At 36.1% G+C, this 21,156-nt stretch overlaps 1 protein-coding gene across 2 annotated transcripts in view; it reads right to left on the reverse strand.

Moving 5' to 3' along the window:
- LOC101895709 (homeobox protein orthopedia) overlaps positions 1-21,156 on the reverse strand; it is an 83,572-nt gene that overhangs the window by 25,129 nt on the left and 37,287 nt on the right. The window lies entirely within an intron of this gene.

Raw genomic sequence — 21,156 nt, forward strand, 5'->3', positions numbered from 1 at the left:
AACCGTCACACGCTGCCCGAATGTTGCTCTGCGGTATTTTGGCCCATTCCCGGCGAAGCGCTTTCTTGAAGTGATCGACACTTTGGTATTTTTTAGTGCCAATCTTGCTTTCCAAAATACTCCATGCTCAATTGTTCAACGGATTGGTATCCGGAGATTTTGGTGGCCATTTCCAGATCACGTAAATGAAGCGAGGAACATCATTTTGTCTGCATGCTGAGTGCGATGGTGCTGATTCCTGTTGGAATGACCAAGGTCTGCGGCCAAAATGTTTGCGTGCCCAAGGCTTTAATACACTCTCCAGAATATTTTCGCGATAATATTCGGCATTTATTCTAATGCCACGGTAGATTAATACGAGCGGAGTGCGACCATCGGCTCTTATGGTGGCCCACATCATTACCATGGCCGGCGCTTGAGTTCTGGTGGCCAACCGAAGGTGCACATTTTCAGCTGACTTTTGGCAAGTAAACACGGTAATTTGGTTTGTTTACAAACTGTTGGACAACGAATGTTTTCTCATCGGAGAAAACAAAATTCGACAGTTCACTTTCCACTTTCGGCCAAGCGAAGTAACTCCTTAGCTCTTTCGAGTCTATATTCTTTCTGTTGCTCAATATTTGCCAAATGGAATATTGCCAAATGTTCAGCTCACGAGCCGTTTTGCGGCCAATGCGACGCGAGTTTCGATCAAGTCGCTTCTTTACTTTTCGAACCATTTCTGCTGAGTTGCTGTTTTCTCCCGTCCACTTCCTTGACGTCGGGCTACGCAACCAGTATCACGGTAATGAGCGATGGAACGAGACACAAAAGATTTATTCACATTTAAATGCTGGAGTGCTCTAACGGTAGCCATTGCTGGGGAGCTACCAGAAGGAATGGTCCGATCTATACCACCTTTATAACAGATCTTGTGTTGATAGAAATCTTGAGTTGTATTAAATCTGAATGGAATCGGATGTTAATTTTTCGTTTTTTGAGCTTCATGTTGACTCTTTGTGAAGGAGGTACCACAAGGTTGCGTTAGCAGAAGTAATGAGATGTGTGAAATGTAAAGACAATCGGACAAAGTTAAAATTATTAAAAATTCTGCAAATATTAGGATTTGCAAAGAGGGAGCAAAATCGGATTATCCTTAATCTCTTTGTGCAGCAAAATATATTTATACCCTACACCACAAGGTGGTCAGGGTATTTTTAAAAATGTCAAACTTTTGTGGAGGTGTGGTCCGATATTGCCCATCTCCGAACTCGATCTAAGTTTGACGATAATATTACGATATGTCAAGTTTGGTTTAAATCGGATTCTCCCTTCGAGAGTTATCGTGCTCACCAGCCAGCAAGACAAGCGGACGTACGGACAACGCTAGATTGACTCCAAATGCCCTGAAACAGATTTGATCCAAAGAGTCCTGGGGTAAAAAAAAAAAAATTATTTCGATGAGACACGTTTTGGACATACCCGCCACATGGCTAAGGTTATAATTAGGAAATATTTTCGGGTATTTCTGGGAGCATTGATGGAAGAATTTTCTTGATTTTTAATGGAAATAGAGATTTCTTGTCTTTGGGCACTTATTTTGAAATTTGATTAAGAATATTTTCGCCTTTGATGCTTTGTAGTTGAGTTTTTAAAATATATTAACTGCTGGCGTTTAGGTCAGACTTTGAAGTATTCTAATATCTATTGTAGAATTTTATAACATTAATGATGCCGCTTAAAGCACTATTTTTAAAAATATGACCAAAAATACCCCTTTGTTGGCTCTCTTGTGGGTGCGATCCTCGTATTTGTTTTTCCGCGTATTTGTATCCGCAATATTGTCGAAGATACGATATACCTTAAACCGAGGGATTCCAGGGAATATTATTCCGCAAATTTCCAAAAGTTTGGTGGGGGAGGGATCTTGCCCCATTTATTTTAGTTATTTTTCAATGTAAAGATTCAAAACCGTGTCTGTAGCTCTAATTTTATAATCTGCAGAATTTTCTCCATATGTATTGCAAAAAAAAAAAAAAAAACAAATGGAATTTTGTCGCACAGTGTTATTTTCCCCTCTTAAATCTAAAAATAAACTAGATCCATGGTACGAAATCGAAAATATAGATATTGAGGTCTTTAATTGAAATATTAGTTATCGATTTTGAAAATTTCCACTCTTGGATCTTGTTATTTATGCTACAGAAACTATATTAAATATCATGCCTAAAATTATACTCCGCATTTGCCAATTCTACTTATATCCTTGTAGTCACTTTGGAATACTTCCCAATAAAATATCTTTTTCTATTGGGCGCCATCAATGACGAAAACAAAATCCTGAAACATTTTTCATGTTAGAAGTTTTTTTTTTTATTTCGGCTGATGTTGTGACTTGCGACACAAAGAATACCACAACAATTCAGCTAGCGCAGGCAACCAGTAAAGTGCCAACAAAAATATAATAAAGTAACTTTTTAATAAACCGAAAGTCAAGTTCAGTTCATGAAAAGACAATTTCTGGGTCCGTTGTGGTTGCTTTCGGTCGAAGTCGGTGGCAAGAGAATGGTGTAGTCCTCCATGGATTTCCCACACAAAAATAATTGCAAGGGTGCGTTCAAAGGAGAAGGGTGTTAAAACCGACCGACCGACAACAAAAAAATCTGTTCAAATAATGAAAAAATACCAAACTTATGCTTTGAGCGAATTAAAGAGAAGAGGGGTGGCAGTGGTACCAACCATAACACCAAACATATTACAAAGGAAGTGATTTGTGTGTTTGTTGGGTGCGGGATTTGTGGCAAGGAGGCAAAGCAAGTAATATTTAACTGGGGAACAATACGAATATTCCGGCGGCCTTTGAACCTGTTGTTGCTATCTGTCGCACAACAATAATAACAACAACAAATAAAACACTGGTGATGGTAATATACACCCAATGCCGTTGTCTAGTTAATATTGAAGCTGAAAATGAACCATAATATTGCCATTTGATTTTTTGTTATTATTGTTCCGAAACAGGATGAGGATGATGATGACAAAGATGAGGCAACTGGGTGGTGGTTTTGTTGGATTTGCTTTGGTTTTTGCCATTTGAAGAGGGTGTTAATGCCTGGGATGCAACCGTCGGCGGCGGCATGTCATGTCATACCAATGCGTTAGGCTGTTTTGTGTATCACCCACCAGTCGGTTAGACAACATTAATTGTCCATTATGAAAATATAATATTAAACACCTGTCATTATTGCCAGAAGGGAAGTGTTGTTGTTTAATGGCAATAAGGATATTTGCGCTATTGGAAATGCTGGCAGGAATTTTGGTGTGTGTGTGTGTGTTAGGAGTGTTACAATTTGTATCGATATTTAACCTTAGCTTGTATGGGTTCTTGATTTTGTTGCCGTCACTATTTTAGTAGCAAATTTTTAAAAATATCAGAAGGAAAGGTTTTCCACATTGTAAAGATTCTTCCGGCAAAATCTGTTAATATTTCCAGCAAAAATCAAGTCAGAAGGAGCCATATAACAATTTAAAGCCATAATAAGCCGAATAACCCATTAAAAGGTAACAAACCAACTTCCGCATTGCCAGTGGTTTATATAAAATGGGTTATTTTTAAAAAAATATATAAAGTAGAAGTATTCGCTTTTCTTATCACAAAGTAATTAGTAACGTCGAAATAAAAAATAATAAAAACGTTGACCCTGTAAAAAGAGGGTTAGGAGACGGTTTCGATTTCCAAAAAATGCAAAGGAACCCCTTTATTTGGTAGTAGAAGTTTTTGCTGGGTAGGTCAATTAAAGAAGTAAATTTGGTTTTATCAAGTGCTTTGAAGGATTAAGGATAATATTTCCAACAAAAAAAAAAAAAAAAAAAAAAACTCTGAGGTTTGGTGTCTTTAGTTCCTAAAGGATATTTAAATTTCTGCAAAAAAAAAATATTTATATTGGTCCAAATATTCTTGTAGCCTCCATATGACGGCATCTTCTTATATTCTGTATAAAAAAATAAATACAGATTTGTCTGTGGTATTCGATTTCTTTGTCCCAGATGTCACGCAGCAGAACTGTTGAATTTCAGGTGTTTTTGGGGTTTTGGCAACATTTTTAAAACATATATTGTGATAGTCTAAAATGTAGTCGATGAGGTGTTCAAGGTTCCGAGGGTATATTAAATTTGTCTTTCCGTTTACATTACCTTAAAATATTTATAGGAGACCCCAAAAAGTATACATATATTTCTGATCAGAGCAAACTTATAAGGCTATTTAGCAATGGCCGTCTGTCTGTGGGTATGGTCTATTGAATTCACTACAGAGTCCACATTACTTAATCTAGAGCCTTTAAATTTAACCCAATGGTTGATATCATACAGGGTGAGATAAGAAAAACTGCAACAAATTCAAAGGCCATAATTAAAAAAAAAAAATGTCGGAAATAGCATCAAATTTTAGAATAATTTTAGGTTTATTCGAATTATGGCCTTCAAACGGCCAATGAAAGCGTCACACGCCGCCCAAATATTTCTCTGCGGTATTTTGGCCAATTCGAGGCGAAGCGCTTGCTTGAGGTGATCGACACATTGGTATTTTTTAGTGCCAACCTTGCTTTCCAAAATACTGAGGACACAAACGTCTCACAAAAGTATCCGTAGATTTTGATGACCATTGTGACCTGGAAATGAAGCGAGGAACCTCATTTTTTTTTTTTTTTTGCTGAGTGCGATGGTGATGAGTCCTGTTGGAAAGTCCGGGCAAAATGTTTGAGTGCCCAAGGCTTTAATACACCCTCCAGAATATTTTAACTACAATATTCGGTATTTATACTGATGCCAAAGTCGATTAATACGAGCGGAGAGCGACCATCGGCTGTTATGGCGGCCCACACCTTCACCATGGCCTGCGATTGAATCTGGTGGCCAACCGATGGTGGAAATTTTCAGCTGACCTCTTTGGCAAGTAAATCCGATCATGTTGTTTGTTTACAAACTGCTGGACAACGAATGTTTGCTCATCGGAGAAAACCAAATTCGGTAGTGCTCCACTTTGCGGTGTAAGTTCTTGCACTTTTTGGAATTTTAATGGCTTTACCCCGATTTCCAAATTTTTCAATATTTGTCGAATGGAATATTGCGATATATTCAGCTCACGAGCCATTTTTCGGCGACTGCGACACGGGTTTCGATCATGTCGCTTCTTTACTTTTCGAACCATTTCTGCTGATGTTGCTGTTTTCTTCCGTCCACTTCCTTGTCGTCGGCCTACGCTACCAGTATCACGGTAACGAGCGATGGTACGAGACACAAAAGATTGTGGTTTTCCAGCAAAATATAAAGAAATCGCACTATCTCGCTTGAATTCCATCACGAATAACTTTTTTTCTGGAAAATTCTCACCGAAATGCTTTTGTATGCTTGTAAACAATATAATGAGCTGTCACTGGAATAATTTTAACAGCTGTCGGACGAATGACAGCAGTCTGAAATTGGTTGCAGTTTTTTCATCTCACACTGTAAGTATAATTACTGCTTCATTTCGATGGGAAGCAAAAATGACAGACAGATGGACGGATATGGCTATATATACCGCACTGTCCTACTCGTTTAGTTTGAGGCAAGTAAATTATGTTCTTATTATTTAAATATTGAAAGAATGTAAAAATCTCTCTGAAAAAAATATTTGTTAGAAACATCCACAAGGTTAGAGAATAACCTTAATTTTCGGAATTTTTACAGATGTAGAGCGCATTTACAAAAAAAAAAATGGTTTAGCCTAAATTAATGCATTTCTTCTTTTTTATTTCAGATAAATAAATCTATGCCTCCAGTTTAACGAAGAAATAGGGTAAGTTAAAAGTCAATTATTCTCTCAGATTTCTTAAATATTGATTTCTATAAAAATCTCAAAATGTTTTGATTTTCTCCAAACTTTTCAATATAATTTTCGTTCTTGTATATTATTTCTAATATTATTTTGTAATAAAAAATAACAGCAAAAATATCTGTCTGTCTGACAAAGAAAAAATTATAATTGCCATTTTGTGCTTGAATTTTCAAATCACCATTCAATCTCTATAGTATTGTTATAGCTATTGCCACTGTTGTTGTTTTTGTTACTGCCATCGTCATAGTCAACGCATCTCACGCTCAATTCATAACACATTTCATTGGTTTATTTTGCCATAAAAGCCATAAAAACGAAGTGGGGGAGTACCGAAACGACCATTCAAGGGTGAATGGCTAAAGCATGCCCAAGTGGAGTAATGCAAAAGTAAAGAAAAAAACAAAAACTCGACAATGGAGGAATATCAAGTAAAGAAATGGGGAGCAAAAAATAAAAAGAATCCATGACGTCGTATTTTAATTTAATTTTAAATTAAATGTCAACATAAAAGATAATGTTATTCTTTGTAGCTATGTATAGAGGTCTGTATGTATATTCCATGATGCTGCAGGCGGCCATGTTAAGGAATTCAAGTTGAAAAAATATGTGCTAAGAAAATAAAAGTTTATGGTCATAAAGAACCAAAAACCAACAACAACAACAAGTTACCATCTTAAGATTTTGCTACATGGTAAGCAGATTCCTAAGCATGGGATACAATCAAAAGGGCTTCCTGGAATCCTTATAAAGGTTCATAGATATTTCATACCAACTTTTGTTTTAAAACGAAATAGGGCCAAAATGAATTTTGCCATACAAAAAGGAAGATCTCCCCTTAAAAATAAAATATTACTTTTAGAATCGAATTTTAGAATTATTTTTACACAAAAAGAAGTAAAAAAGCTATAAGTTCGGTCGGGCCGAACTTTAAATACCCTACATTATTTGGAACGAATGTGGCAATTCTCAAAAACAATAAAAACCGTTAAAAATTCTGTTAAAATCTAAAGAAATACCGAATGTAGCTGTTATATTAGGGTCTATACGACGACATGGACCTGCATAGGTAACTTTTGTCATAAGCCATTACAATATTCAAATGCGAAACTTAAAAGAAAAAAAAAAAACGGTGAATAAGGTAGCCAAAATCATGAAAATACCGAATATCGGGAGGTACCGTTATATGGAGGCTATACAAAGACGTGGACCTGAACAGGCAATCTCCTGTCATAGGCTGTAGCATCCATTACGAACATCAAATACCAAAATTGAAAGAATTCCGGTGAATAGTATCGCTAAAATCATCAAAATACCGAATATCGGGAGGTACCCTAATATGGGGGGCTATACGAAGACGTGGACCTGCACAGACAATTTTCTGTTTTAGGCTGTAGTATTTATTACGAACTTCAAATACCAAATTTGAAACAAATCCGATTATTATTGTCGCTAAAATCATCAAAATACCGAATATCGGATGGTTCCGTTATATGGGGTCTATACCAAAACTTGGACCTACTTGACCCATTTACAATACTAAAATTCCTGCAGACATAATATACATTTCAGTAAAATTTTATCAACCTACTTCATTTCGTTCGGAAGCTAGAGTGGTTTCCACAGACGGACGGAGACAGACATCGCTAAATCGACATAGAATTTTATGCTGATTAAGAGAATATATTCTTTGTGGGGTTCAAAAGGTATATTTCGAGGTGTTACAAACGAAATGACAAACTTAATATACCCTCCCTACTATGGTGGAGGGTATAAAAACAAAACAATAACTTTATCCCTCATTTTTAAACCAAGGCATAACTTAAAGTTTACGAAACGAAATTCCACTAACAAAAAATTACATCTTGCAACGGAAAATATATTGTTCTGCTTCATCTACGTTTCGAATATACCACCGAGAAAAACCAACAACAGCAAATATTTGCTAAAAAATTCCTTTGCTCAGTATCCATTTTATTCGTGGCTGGCCTATGCGCATGTCCCTGGGTCTCTCATTTTGTAATTTCATTTAAGCGTAGCAGAGGGTTGAACACAATACCACATGAGAACTTTGAAATTACACTATTGTGAATTGTTGCTGAGTAATTTCATACTCTCCCAGCTCTTTCTATCGCTCATGATTGGGTCTGGGGATACACCCCCAACCAAAAACAAAGAACAATACAATCAAAAAAGAAGCCAGAAAATGGGGGAATGGTGGATACCTGAAACTCGTGTAGCCCACTCACACAGTCACGTATCTCTCTACCTCAAAGGTGTGTGTTTGTATATACATGTGTGTCTGGCTCTGTTTGTGCTTGCAATTTTTACAAATATTTCATTTCCGGTTGCCACTGACAATGGATGTTGGTTGCAGCACCATGCCTCCCTCTCTCGCTCCCCTCTCCACAACCACCCACACACTGTCCCTAAATTCCTTGTTGTTGTTATTCATTCATGTTACAATTTTTGCGTTGCTTTGGGAGATTGAAATTGAAAATTCCTAACAACATCAACAACTTTTTCAAGATGGATGGATGGCTGTGTACAAAAGGAATGTTTTTGTTACAGATCTCAAAGTTTGGCAATAGCAAAAATAATAATAACAACAACAACAACATCAGCAGCATCAACAGCGCTGATACAATGGTGCAAAAGATAGACACCGTTTGTTGTTACCTGTGGCAACGAATGAGGAATGTTTGGCTCCGAATCACCACCCTCCCCTCAGCTAGGCTATGCCAGTTTGTATTGCTATTTTGAGAACATTGAATTTTTGGCATAATTTTGTCAGGGAATTTTTAGCTTTAATATTGCTAGGCAATTTTTTTGCCTCTTTAGGCATTGGTGGGTGGTCATGGATTTGGAAAAAATATTTTTTTTTAAAGAGAAATTCCTATTGGAAAAATACAAACTATTGGGAGTTGCAAAATAATTGAGATTCGCTGTGACATATGACTGTATTTAAAAAATAAATATTTAATGGACTAAGAACTGGATAAATTACCAGCTTAACATCTTGAGGACCGATAACAAAAATGGATCTTCCGCCCTAGACATTCTCTCCATGGGTATACCAAACTGAGAGGGTTCGATTTAAACTACAGATAAAGAATAGGGCCCATGGATAATTTCATATAAAGGTAGATTTTAAATAAACAAGTAAAAAACTTTTAAGTTCGATCGCCCTGAACGTCTATCAAACTCGACAATTTGGAAAGTAAAGACCTACAATTCCACTGGTGTATAAATTTTTTGTTAGGGTTACACAATAACGAACTTCACAAAATTCAGTTTAAATCATCAAAATGCCGACAATCGGATTGTAAAGATATTGCGAACACCAATTACATTCTTAAAAAGCTTATGTTAAAAAAATTCTACATAAGTCATTAAAATATTGACTATTGGTAGCTTCAGTTGTATGGGGTTGTACAAACGTGGACCTGTGTAGATAATTTTTTCAGATAATTTGGTACTTATTTTTTTAACACCAAATACCAAGTTTGCAATGATTCCGCAAAAAATGCGCACATATTATCAAAATACCGAATATCGTGAGGTAAAGCTATATGGCGACTATATTCCAGCATTTAGAATGAAACACTTTTGAAAATATGACCACAAATGCCGAAATTTAGTATCAGAATGCTATTTTTTCCTTTAGAATTAATAAAACTGAATTTAAAAAAATCCGATTTTAAGACATTTAGTTAAGATGATCAAAATACAAAAAGTGGATGCCACTGTAATACGAGTACATGGACTTGTATAGATACTTAACTGTTAAAGGAGAGGATACCTATTTGGAACTATACCAAAACGTGGCCAATTTCCTATCATAAAATAAGACAGTACCAATTTCGAACTCCAAATATAAAATTTAAAACACTTTAGGTGAATTATCAAAACACCAAATATCAGGAGGTCGGACATAGGTGGGAAATATCAAATCTTAGACCTATATGGACATTTTTGCAAGGAAACAAAAGCTGTAACTTTAAAGCAAATTCGGTTTAAATTTATTACTTAAACACCCTAAATATGGAGGGTTCGTTGTATGGGGGCCATACCAAAACGTGAACCTGTATGACCCATTTTCCATACCAAAAATTGTACGAACCTAGAATAGTAAAAAAATTGATTAAGTTTTATTAATCTTCTTCTTTTAGGGCCTAGAGTGATTTTCACAAACGGACAAAGAGATGGGAGAAAATAGCTAAATTGAAAGAGAAACTTTTCCTGATCATGGACATATATACATTGTGGGATCTAAAAATAATATGTAATCTATACTATCCATATTCCCTCCCTACTGAACGAGTCTAAAAAACTTCAACTAACAAAAATCCTTCTGAAAGACATTTTGTCAAAAGTCGACTCAATAGAAACCCGTTGAAAGTTCTAAAATCCAAAAAGCCTCATGAAGGGTATTGATACATTTTATCCTGTTGAGAGATCTGCTATAAATAACCTGTTTAAAACTTTATCTGTGAAACCAGAAGATTTGTTCACAATTCTTGCACCAATGTACGAAACTAGATGCCATTAATATATAGAATACCAGTTTAAAGATCTTTTATCTAAAGAATATCCTTCTAATATATGTAGAATAACAGTAGGGATGTCTCTTTAACTATAGAATGATAGTTGGCAGGGCTTATATCCGTAGAAACCAAATGGAAGACGTATTGAAAGGTCTTCTATCGCTAGAGAAGCAAGATAGATGATTCACAGAGAAATACCAGTTTGCAGATTTTATTCCTCTAGATTAGAGGTATTTTTATGCTCAGAAGACCGGCTCAGAGAGTTCTTATTCCTATATGACTTGTTGAGAGGAATTCTCTCTAAAAAGTACCTTTTATGAGATCCTCTCTCCATTTCTCGTATTGGGATGGCTTCTAGAAGACCTTCTGATAGGTTTTCTCTTCATACAAAGCTGAGAAATCTTCTCTCTACAGGAAAAATATCATGTACTGAACCCCAAACTTCGTGTGAATTTCATCCTCTACTCGAATTCGATGGAGTCTACTCTATTTTCCGATGTCCATCAAATTTAGAGTAGAAGCAAAATTCGACCGAAATCGCTCCAGCAGATTCCACTTTTGCCGAGTACTATTTCAGTTTTCGTCATACCCTTCTTGTATTTATATGTATGTATACTCTACTCATAGCTAAAAACGAAACAAAAGCAAATTCGGTGATAAGCAATGTCGTAATGCTGCGAAGCTTATTATGTTTGGTAGTATTAATAAAATCAGAAAATTTTTGCTCTGTATGTATAGATGCATTGAGAGATTTATTCTCTATAGAGTTCTAATTGTTATCTTTTGAATATCTCTTTTGAGGTTTTATCTTTAGAGTGACGAATAAAACGACGCAGGGAATCAATCAAAGACGTGTTAAGGTAACCAGAGCACCCGATTGGGAGTACTTCCGCAAATAAAAATATAAGTCCAGTACGGTCTTTTTTTCTGTGTCCCTCGAATCAGATCAAAATTCGAATGAGAGTAAAATTCGCTCGAAATCGAGTGGCCGAGTACTTTCTTAATTATTGTCATACCATTGTTTTATTTAGTTTAGTTTGTATACGAAAGTAAACGGCGCCTTGCTAAATGCTACTTCTGCTGTTTTTCTCTGCTCGGTTTCTGCACACGATGTCCCCCTTCTCCAACCCCTTTGTCTGCAGAAATACCAAAACATTTTTCGAATTACACACATTTGCTCATATATAAAAAAGCAAACAAGATATTTGTGCACTCGTAGAGTAAACTGTTTCTCCATCCGCTCTAGTTTTTCAAACATTACATTACTCACAATCGCTTCCACACTAAACAAAAAAGTGGAGAGTGCAGTTTATCTAAAACAAATTAAATAACAAAAGAATCGACAAGAAAAATCTGGAATCCAATGGTAATTGAAATAAAAACAGACCGACCTTTTTCTAATCTAATATGGCTTCTATTAGCAGTATAGTAAGTACCTACTTCCTATGATATATCCATGTTAAAATAAGTGGTTGGGATGCGGTTTGTATGACTTACTGGTATCAAAATTTGGTTAACGAAACCCGTATTGGTAATGTAATTATGTACTGGAATTTAATTAATAAACCCTTTTGAAAGGACACTAATCCATTTCCGAAAATAGCAAATTTTAAGGTATAGTTTTTTTCTATAAAAGACCCTTGTCATTAAAGTTTATTCCAAGTACGTATCCGATAAATGACATATCAAAGGGCTTGTTTTATTGACTTTCCAGTTGAAAAGTCTTCTGGCCCGACCATCAAGAAGTCTCTTCTTCATATGAAAGCCAAAAAGGGTTTTATATTCTTCGAGGATCTCTTGGAAAGGAAAATGTATCTACACATGAATTACTATTATTATTTATTTTCCTTTCAGATTCTTTAAGGGTCTTATAAATCGAGCTGTTTTTGCAGAAGCCCTTTTTAAAATTATTATATTTATGGAGGGATTTCTTAGAGTCTAAACAGATAGTTATTACTGTGAAGCTAGACTTAATAATGTCGAAAAAGTAAGAAAGAAAAAAATTTTTCAACCAGGGAGACAGTTCGATTTTGATTCTATTGTTGTGTTTGTGAAAATTAATAGTTTGCAATTTTGTATTATTTAAAGCCCCATCTCTTTTTCGCTTATTTACATTTTTTTTTACCCATTTTCAAATATTTAACTCCCTGACATTTTACATCGATTTAGTGTGTGACTTTAATAAATTGTTTTTCTAAATCTCATTTGATTCATGCCAACATATATGTCCTTTTCGTACGCCAGTCTGTCTGTCTAGCTGACAAAAGCAAAAGAAAATGCAAAAACAAAACATTTAACACCCACAGCACCCAATGGGGCCACAGCGGGATGTCTGTCAGGCGAGGCGATGCAACATTGGTGGTAACATTAAAATGACCAAATATTACAAAACAAAACAAAAACTAATTTGTTCAATTTGTGTGGGCCACATACACACAAGAAGGAAGAGAGGGGGAGGGGAGGGAAACGTGTTGCCCTTTCTTTCTCTTTACAAAATCCACAGGCTATCGTCCCACTTTTTTTTATTCTGCATGCAATAAGTCAGTCAATAGAAAATCCTGTAGTCATTTCCCAAGAATATTGAATGCACAGACAGCCAGAAAGTGTGGCAAGTGGCAAAGAATTGGGCGTTAGTGTTGACACGTGAGCAAAACGTTAAATGCACACACACACACTTTCCCCTTTCCTCCCCTTACTCTGGCCAACAACCTTATGTCTGTGGGATATGGCTCAGCTAATATTAATTTTCTAGCATAGAGTCATGAATTTATCTTGGGTTGGAACTCATTTGTTTCCCGAACTGAGAATACTGGAGAAGGCCTTTGAAATTAACTTATCATGATTCCACAAAAAATAAGTTTTATTCATTCATGTAATTCCCTCCCATTTGCTGAGATTTCCCAGCCAAGGATGCCACATCATTTGGCATTGAAATCTCTTCTGTTCTGTTCTGCTCTGTTTTTATATTTATTGGTTTGTTTATTAATTTTGTGTTGAAACAAATTTACAACATGTTGCTCTGGCTGGATGCTGGTGGGCTGATGCAGTGTCACGTGTCAGTTAACCTGCCTGGCAACTTTCCTCCCTCCCACTCGGCATGCCCTGCTTCTGTTTTTTTTTTTTTTTTTTGGCCTGGGTGCTGACAACTTTATGAATTTTTCATGATTAATTTAAATGTTTATTTCTTTCGTTCTTTTATTATTTGGTTACCATTGCCAAGGCTTTGTTATGGAGATGCAGGAATGCTTTGTTGCCAAGTTTGCAAAAATGTATTTTTTATAAAAATTCCTTAGCTCATCCACTGCCTGTAAAATGTGTGGCGTGTCGAACTTTTTTTTCCTTTTCTGTCTTTCTTCTTTCAAGTTCAACTCAATAAGAGATTTACAATTCCCTTAACTATTACCAAACTATTTTGGCATCAGAAGTTCTTTCCACTTTCGCCACAAGCCATCGGCATAAAGTGTTAATAAACTTTTTCCATCCCCCCTCCCCCCAGTCGAGTTTGCCCATGCGAGACATTAATCAAGGCACCTTTGCTCTTTGTTGCTGGTTTTTTCCTCTGCGACTGCCATGTTTGTCCAAGTCCAGTCAGTCAGTTAGTCCTGTGGGTCAAATGATGAATTGTTGGTAGTCATTGTTGTCTTAATGTTACATTAACAGAGTGTCTGGTGTTCCAACGCCACCATAAATCACCAATAGATTTATAAGTTTGGCAAAGTTGTTGTTTATTCGCCTTTGGGAGGGAGTAGATGGAGTAATCATCTTCCCCTTTGAGCTAATTTGTAATCACTGCATCGATTAGTGTGATATAAAGGCCAAGAAAATTGAAATTAGGAAAACATTTTCGAAGGGGTTTGTTTCAAGAAAAGTGGATTGTAGCTCCTAAAAATATTATATTTTGAAGACTCCCTTGAATTGGAGAGAATTTCCTAAGACCATTAAATTTATTATATAAAAATTCCGAACCCCCGTGCATCGCTAAATCCCTTTTTTCTATGACTATTTTGTACATAACTATCAAAGACAATAGGTTTCTGGCGAACTCTGAAAAAGTACTAAATATTCTACCCTTACTTAGTACATTTTTATACCCTCCACCACTCTATGGAGGGTTAAGTTCATAAATCGGCCATGTTGGTCCACGTTTTCGTATAGTCCCCATACAATGGTACCTCCCGATATTCGATATTTTCATGATTTAGCGACAGGATTTAGCGGAATTATTCCAAATTTTAAGTTCGTAATTGGTACTACAGCCTATGACAAACATTTTTGTTTGCAGGTCCACGTCTTCGCTCCCGATATTCGTTATTTTGATGATTTCAAATTTCGTATTGGGAGATCTTAATGGTTTCTACAACCTATGGAAAAAAATGTAGTATGCAGGTCCACGTCTTCATATAGCCCCCATATAACGGTACCTCCCGATATTCGGTATTTTGATGATTTTAGCGACATTATTCACTGGAATTGTTTCAAATTTGGTATTTGAAGTTCGCAATGGATACTACAGCCTAAGACAGAAAATTGTCTGTGCAGGTCCCGCCTTCGTATAGCCCCCATATAACGGTATCTCCCTATATTCGGCATTTTGATAATTTTAGCCACATTATTGTAATGGTTAATGCAAAACTTGCCTATGCAGGTCCACGTTATCGTGAAGACTCTAATATAACTCTAATATAAATAGATAACCGTCGCAGTGACCGAAAAATGGCTCGTGAGCTGAGCATATCACAATATTCCATTCGGCAAATATTAAAAAACGAGTTCGGTGTAAAGCCATTGAAATTGCAAAAACCGCAACAGAAAGAAAATAGAGTCATGAGAGCTAAAGAGTTTCTTCGCTTGGCCGAAAGTGGTGAGCTGCCGAATTTGGTTTTTTCCGATGAGAAATCAGTCGATGTCCTGCAGTTTGTAAACGAACAAACTGATCGTGTTTACTTGCCAAAGAGGTCAGCTGAAAATGTGCACCTTCAGCTGGCCACCCGAACTCAAGCCCGGCCATGTGATGGTGTGGGCCGCCATAACAGCCAATGGTCGCTCTCCGCTCGTATTAAACGAATCAAATTTCGTATTTGAAGTTTGTAATGGATACTACAGCCTAAGATAGAAATTTGTCTGTGCAGGTCCACGTCTTCGTATAGCCCCCATGTGACGGTACCCCCCAATAGTCGGTATTTTTATGGTTTGTGCGACATTATTTACCGGAATTGTAAACATTTTCGTATTTAAAGTTCGTAATGGGTACTATAGCCTATGACAAAAAAAAAATCGTATCTGGGTTCACATTTTCGTATATCTCGCATATAACGGTACCTCCCGATATTCGGTATTTTCATGATTTTAGCGACATCATTCACCGGAATTATTTCAAATTTGGTATTTAAATTTCGTAACGGATACTATAATCTATTACAGCAAATTGTCTGTGTAGGTCCACGTTTTGGCATAGCCCCCCATATAATGGTACCTCCCGATATTCAGTATTTCAATGATTTTGGCTACATTATTCACCTATTTTTTCAAATTTCGCATTTGAATATTGTTATGGCTTATGACAAAAGTTGCCTTTGCAGGTGCACGTCGTCTTATAGATCCTAATATAACCGCTACATTCGGTAATGTTAAGATTTTAACTGAATTTTTAACGGATTTTATTTATTTATTTATTTATTTTTTTTTTTTTTTTGGAAATTCTCAAATTCGTTCAAAACAGTGGAGGGTATTAAAAATTCGGCCCGGGCGAACTCACAGCATTTTTACTTGTTTGGAACACCTTTGGTACTAATTCTGTACACTATGTTCACTATGTTAGAGAGTGTTATACAAAAGAACATACAGAAATTCGGGGCTTTAATTTTACCCGTAGCCGTAGCTTAGGAATTCCCACTACTCTTTTAGCTCAAATTTTAGTCGTATCTTCCCCCAAGAGATTAAATTTTAAAACCCTTTTTTCCTCATTCTCTTAATAATATGGCACAGCATTTAGTACATTTTTGTACTTTTCGAACAGTTTTAGTTTGATTTTTCTCCATATCATATATGGACGGTGGAATGTTAGACAGTCCCTCAACATTTTTAAGGTATTTCTTGTATTTTTGGAAACTTTTGCTATTTTCTGGTCAGGTAAGAAACTTTTCTAAACTTCCCTCAAAACTGAATCTCCATAAAAATCCTCAAAAATATCAATATATATTTTTTTTAATTAATTTAATAATGGGAAAAGAATAATTTTCTAAAAAAGTTAAAAAAACGGCATTTGTAGTAGATTATGGAAAGTTCTGGAACGAAGCTTCCCAAGTTATGCAATGTATTGTGAATTGAACGTACATAACATTCAGAGAATTCAGGTTAATTGTAAACTAATTCAATGTACATTCGTTGCAGATTTTTAAAACCGTCACTAACCTTCAAAATTTAAATCCGAACACAATTATTAATGTATTTTTTTTTTTTTTTTTTTTTTTTTGTAGAAGTTATTTAATTTAAAACCATAGATTTGGGGAAAATTTAAAAAATCTCAATATCAACCTCAAATGTACCATGTTTTTCTTTATATTTTTCCGATTTTAATTCTTCAATGAAAATTCAATGCCTTGAAACCAAACAACAGTTTTTCTTTTTTCTGACAGCTAAGCTAGATCTTGTTTATTATTTTATTTTATTTTTAAATTAACTTTTTCCCTTTAAAAATGAAATCTCAGCACTGGCAATAAAATATGCTTTAATAATATTTTATATTTAAAGCCTAAAAGTATGCTTTTATGCAAAAGTCATAAAGTCAAATTTAAGGCTGACTGCCAAAATGGTTAAAGCAAATATTACAGGGCCAAAGAAAAAAAAAAAAAGAAAAAAAAGAATGACTAGCCATGGTGGAGAAAAACAGGGATCGGTAGACAAACAAACCTGGATTTTGTGTTGCTGCTTGGGGAAAACAAACACATTCCCACACACATACACACGTCCACAAAACGGAAGTCAATGAATGGAGGAGGATGTGGGTATCATTTCACAGGCAGACTGGTTGCCCTCCCAAAAAAAAATCCTGTTATGCTCTTTTGGTGTCTAACTTTTGTTTATGCGACAATCAAATTTACTGCTTCATTAAATTTGTTCCTCTTTCGGTTTCGGTTTCGTGTGCGTGCTTTGGTTTTTACTCCACTTTTGACTGTGATCTTAGTGAATGTTTGGGCTTAAGCCTATAGTCGAATGTTGTGTATGTGCTTCTTGGGTAGGCGGCAAGTGGCGGCATGTTTGCAATATTCAAGTCGGCAAGTAGAAGTTTATTATTGCCTTGTGGTTTAAATAAATGTCCAAAGTTTGTTGGTAAATAGTTTCTTTATGGTTCCCCTCTAACCGTTGTCCACCTTACCAAGCTTCTGGGCACTTTGCTTGTGTTCAATCTTTGATTTTTTGGCAAATGCAAACAGGTGGCTAATTTTATATCATTTGGTTAAGCATGGAAATTTACTTTACACGAACCAGAAGTGGTATGCATTTGGCAACTTAAGAGATACGAAAATAGTGCTACGTCGAGGAAATAAATATGTTTCAAACGTATTTTTGCGTTTCCATTTTGGTTGGCTGTTCTTATGAAATGAACTTTTCGAATTTGAAAAAAATTACAAATTCATTTAAAATTTGCGTTGGTGTTATTTATATATTTATTTTTATTTATTTATTTTTTTTTTTTTTTGAAACGAACGAAACATGCACGGAGCAGTTGACTTTTTCTATCAATGTCTTTCCAAGAAAGAAAAAAAATGCTGGTCAGATAGTTTATAGATACGCCTCCCTTTTGGTCGCCTGTAGGGTCCCCCTTAAGGTTGCCTTTAAAGGCTCTCTTCAGGCCTTCTGAAGTAGTTGTACAGTATCCTGACCACCAATGGGACGTCCTTTAAGGAAAATATACAGGTTGTTTTTCAATCCGCCATTCATTTATAGATGGGTCCTTGAAGGTCATCAATAGACTTTAGATCGTCTAGAATCCTTTAGATCATCCCTTTGGGATTTTCGGATTGTATATCGAGGCTTACTTTAAGTTGTGTATAGAGCCTGACTGAAATAAGACTTTCATTTCTTTAATCGGTTCACTTTTAATTTAATCTAAAAATAATAAGAAGGGTATATTAACTTTGTTATTCCGTTTGTAACTTCTCCAAATACTGATGTTAGACCCTATACTATTGATCAGCGTAACATTCAAATTCTATTTGGATATTTAGTATTTGGACGATTTAAGCCACATTTTCTAACAGAGCTGTTTAAATCCAGCACTGAAGGTTAATAATGGGCTCTACCTGCGGAACATTGTCTATATTGGTCTATGTTTTCCCGTAGCCACCACCGTTCTATAACCTCTCGATGTTCGGCATTTCTACAATTTTATCATATTCTCTAAAATAATTGTTTAAAATTCGGTACTTATGGTTCGTAATTGTAATTGAGATGAAAAAACTGCAATAAATCTAGACTGTTGTCATTTCTAAGCCACTCGTCCGACAGCTGTTAAAATTATTCCAGTGACAGCTCATTATATTGTTTACAAGCGTACAAAAGCATTTTGGTGAGAATTTTAAAGAAAAAAGTTTTTCCTGACGGAATTCAAGCGTGATAGCGTGATTCTTTATATTTGGCTGAAAAACCACAAGTGGCTATCGTAAATTAATCTTCACCGTGATACCGATGTCAAGGGTTGAAAAGTAAAGAAGCGACTTGATCGAAACCGTCGCAGTGGCCGAAAAATGGCTCGTGAGCTGAACACATCGTAATATTCCATTTGGCAAATATTCAAAAATTGAAATTCCAAAAAGTGCAAGAACTTATACCGCAACCGAAAGAAAATAGACTCAAAAGAGCTAAAGACTTGCTTCGCTTGGCCGAAAGTGGTGAACAGCCGAATTTGGTTTGCTCCGAAAATGTGCACTTTCGGTTGGCCACCAGAACTCAAGCGCCGGCCATGGTGATGGTGTGGGCTGCCATAACAGCCGATAGTCGCTCTCCGCTCTTATTAATCGACCGTGACATCAGAATAAATGCCGAATATTATCGCGAAAATATTCTGGAGGGTGTATTAAAGCCTTGGGACACAAGCATTTTGGCCGCAGACCTTAGACATTCCAACAGGACTCAGCACGGCCACCCAAGAACAGCACGCGCCACCATTATTACCAGCGCACAATGGCCACCAAAATCTTCGGATACCGTTGGACTATCGTGTCTGAAGTATTTTGGAATGCATGGTTAGCACTAAAAATACCAAAGTGTCGATCACCTCAAGCAAGCGCTTCGTCGGGAATGGGCCAAAATACCGTAGAGCAACATTCGTGCAGATCAGCGTGTAACGGTTTCATCAGCCGTTTGAAGGCCATAATTCGTGCCGAAGGTGACCAATTCGAACAAATCTAAACTTATCTAAAATTATATGCTATTTCCGATATTTTTTGCTTTCATTCAATAACATTTAAAAAATTGAAATAAGGGCGTTTGACTTTGTTGCAGTTTTTTTATCTCATCCTGTACATCTGTCGGCAAAAATGGCTGATACTTTTTAACTTGTTTTTTTTTTTTTTTTTGGTCGATTACAACATCTCTTTCCACAGAAACTAAAAAGAAGCAAATAAAGGAAGTTGTAAATTCGGCCTATCCGAACTTTTGATACTCTCCACCGTGATATATAAAAAAGTCAAAATTGGAGACCTATATCAACAAATTTTTTAAGACAGTTAGACACCCATTTGAATTTTCAAATACCAAATTCCAGACAATTCCATTGAAAATATGCCAAAAATCTCGAAATGGTTAAATGTATAAGGGGAGGGGGAGTACCATTATATGACGGCTATACGAAAAAGGTGGCCGATATGGCCCATTTTCGAACTTGGTCTTTGTTAAGACCCAAAAATCATATTTACCAAATTTCAGTACTCTACTTCAATTTCTTCAGAAGATAGGGTAATTAAAAAAGACGGACATGGCTAAATCGGATTGGAATTATACGCTGATCATATAAAATTATGATTTCGATGAGCTGCAAACGGAATGGCAACTTTTTATACCCCCCACGTTATGTTGGAGGGTATAAAAATTGTGGAAAAAAAAATTGAGATTTTGAGCAGATGTGTCGGACTTCCAACACTTGGTTCGCTGGGTGGTATCAGTTCCATACTCAAATGACTGTAAGTCCAGATTTAATTTTTTTAGACATTGACCATATTTTCTAATTGCTTTGCTGTACTCTAAGGTCTCCTCGTTGTTGAGGGTAATAAAGTTCGCAAAAATCTTTATCTGAATTATTCCTGGGTAGTCGATCCCATGTTGGATCATTAAACAAATATTTGTCCGAAGAAAATTAAGACTTATATACGAGTTCTGCTACTGCTCCTTTCAAAATAACATGACTTCATTAAGAATTCCTCCTCTCCCGCAAGCACAAATTACAAATGTGCAAATAATTGTTGTAGAAATCGTATTAAAGTCAACTTAAATTCCAATCCCTGCTTAGCCGATTTGATAAATTGTTTTTAATAATTGTAAATCAATGTTGGTTTTCTAAATGACGACAAAACGGCGGTGGCCAGCACCCAGTGGCGGGGAATAATACAACAGGAACCACAACCAACCCACCCTCAATGACATTGCTACCACCCTTCACTTTCATGCTCTCCATCCTCCCCCCCTTTCACTGGATATGACTGAGACAATAAACAAGTGTTAAATGCAACGTGTAACGCACCAAGGGGTAGGTAGCTG

Source organism: Musca domestica, unplaced genomic scaffold (genome assembly GCF_030504385.1).
Source record: "Musca domestica strain aabys unplaced genomic scaffold, Musca_domestica.polishedcontigs.V.1.1 8, whole genome shotgun sequence".
NCBI lineage: Eukaryota > Metazoa > Arthropoda > Insecta > Diptera > Muscidae > Musca > Musca domestica.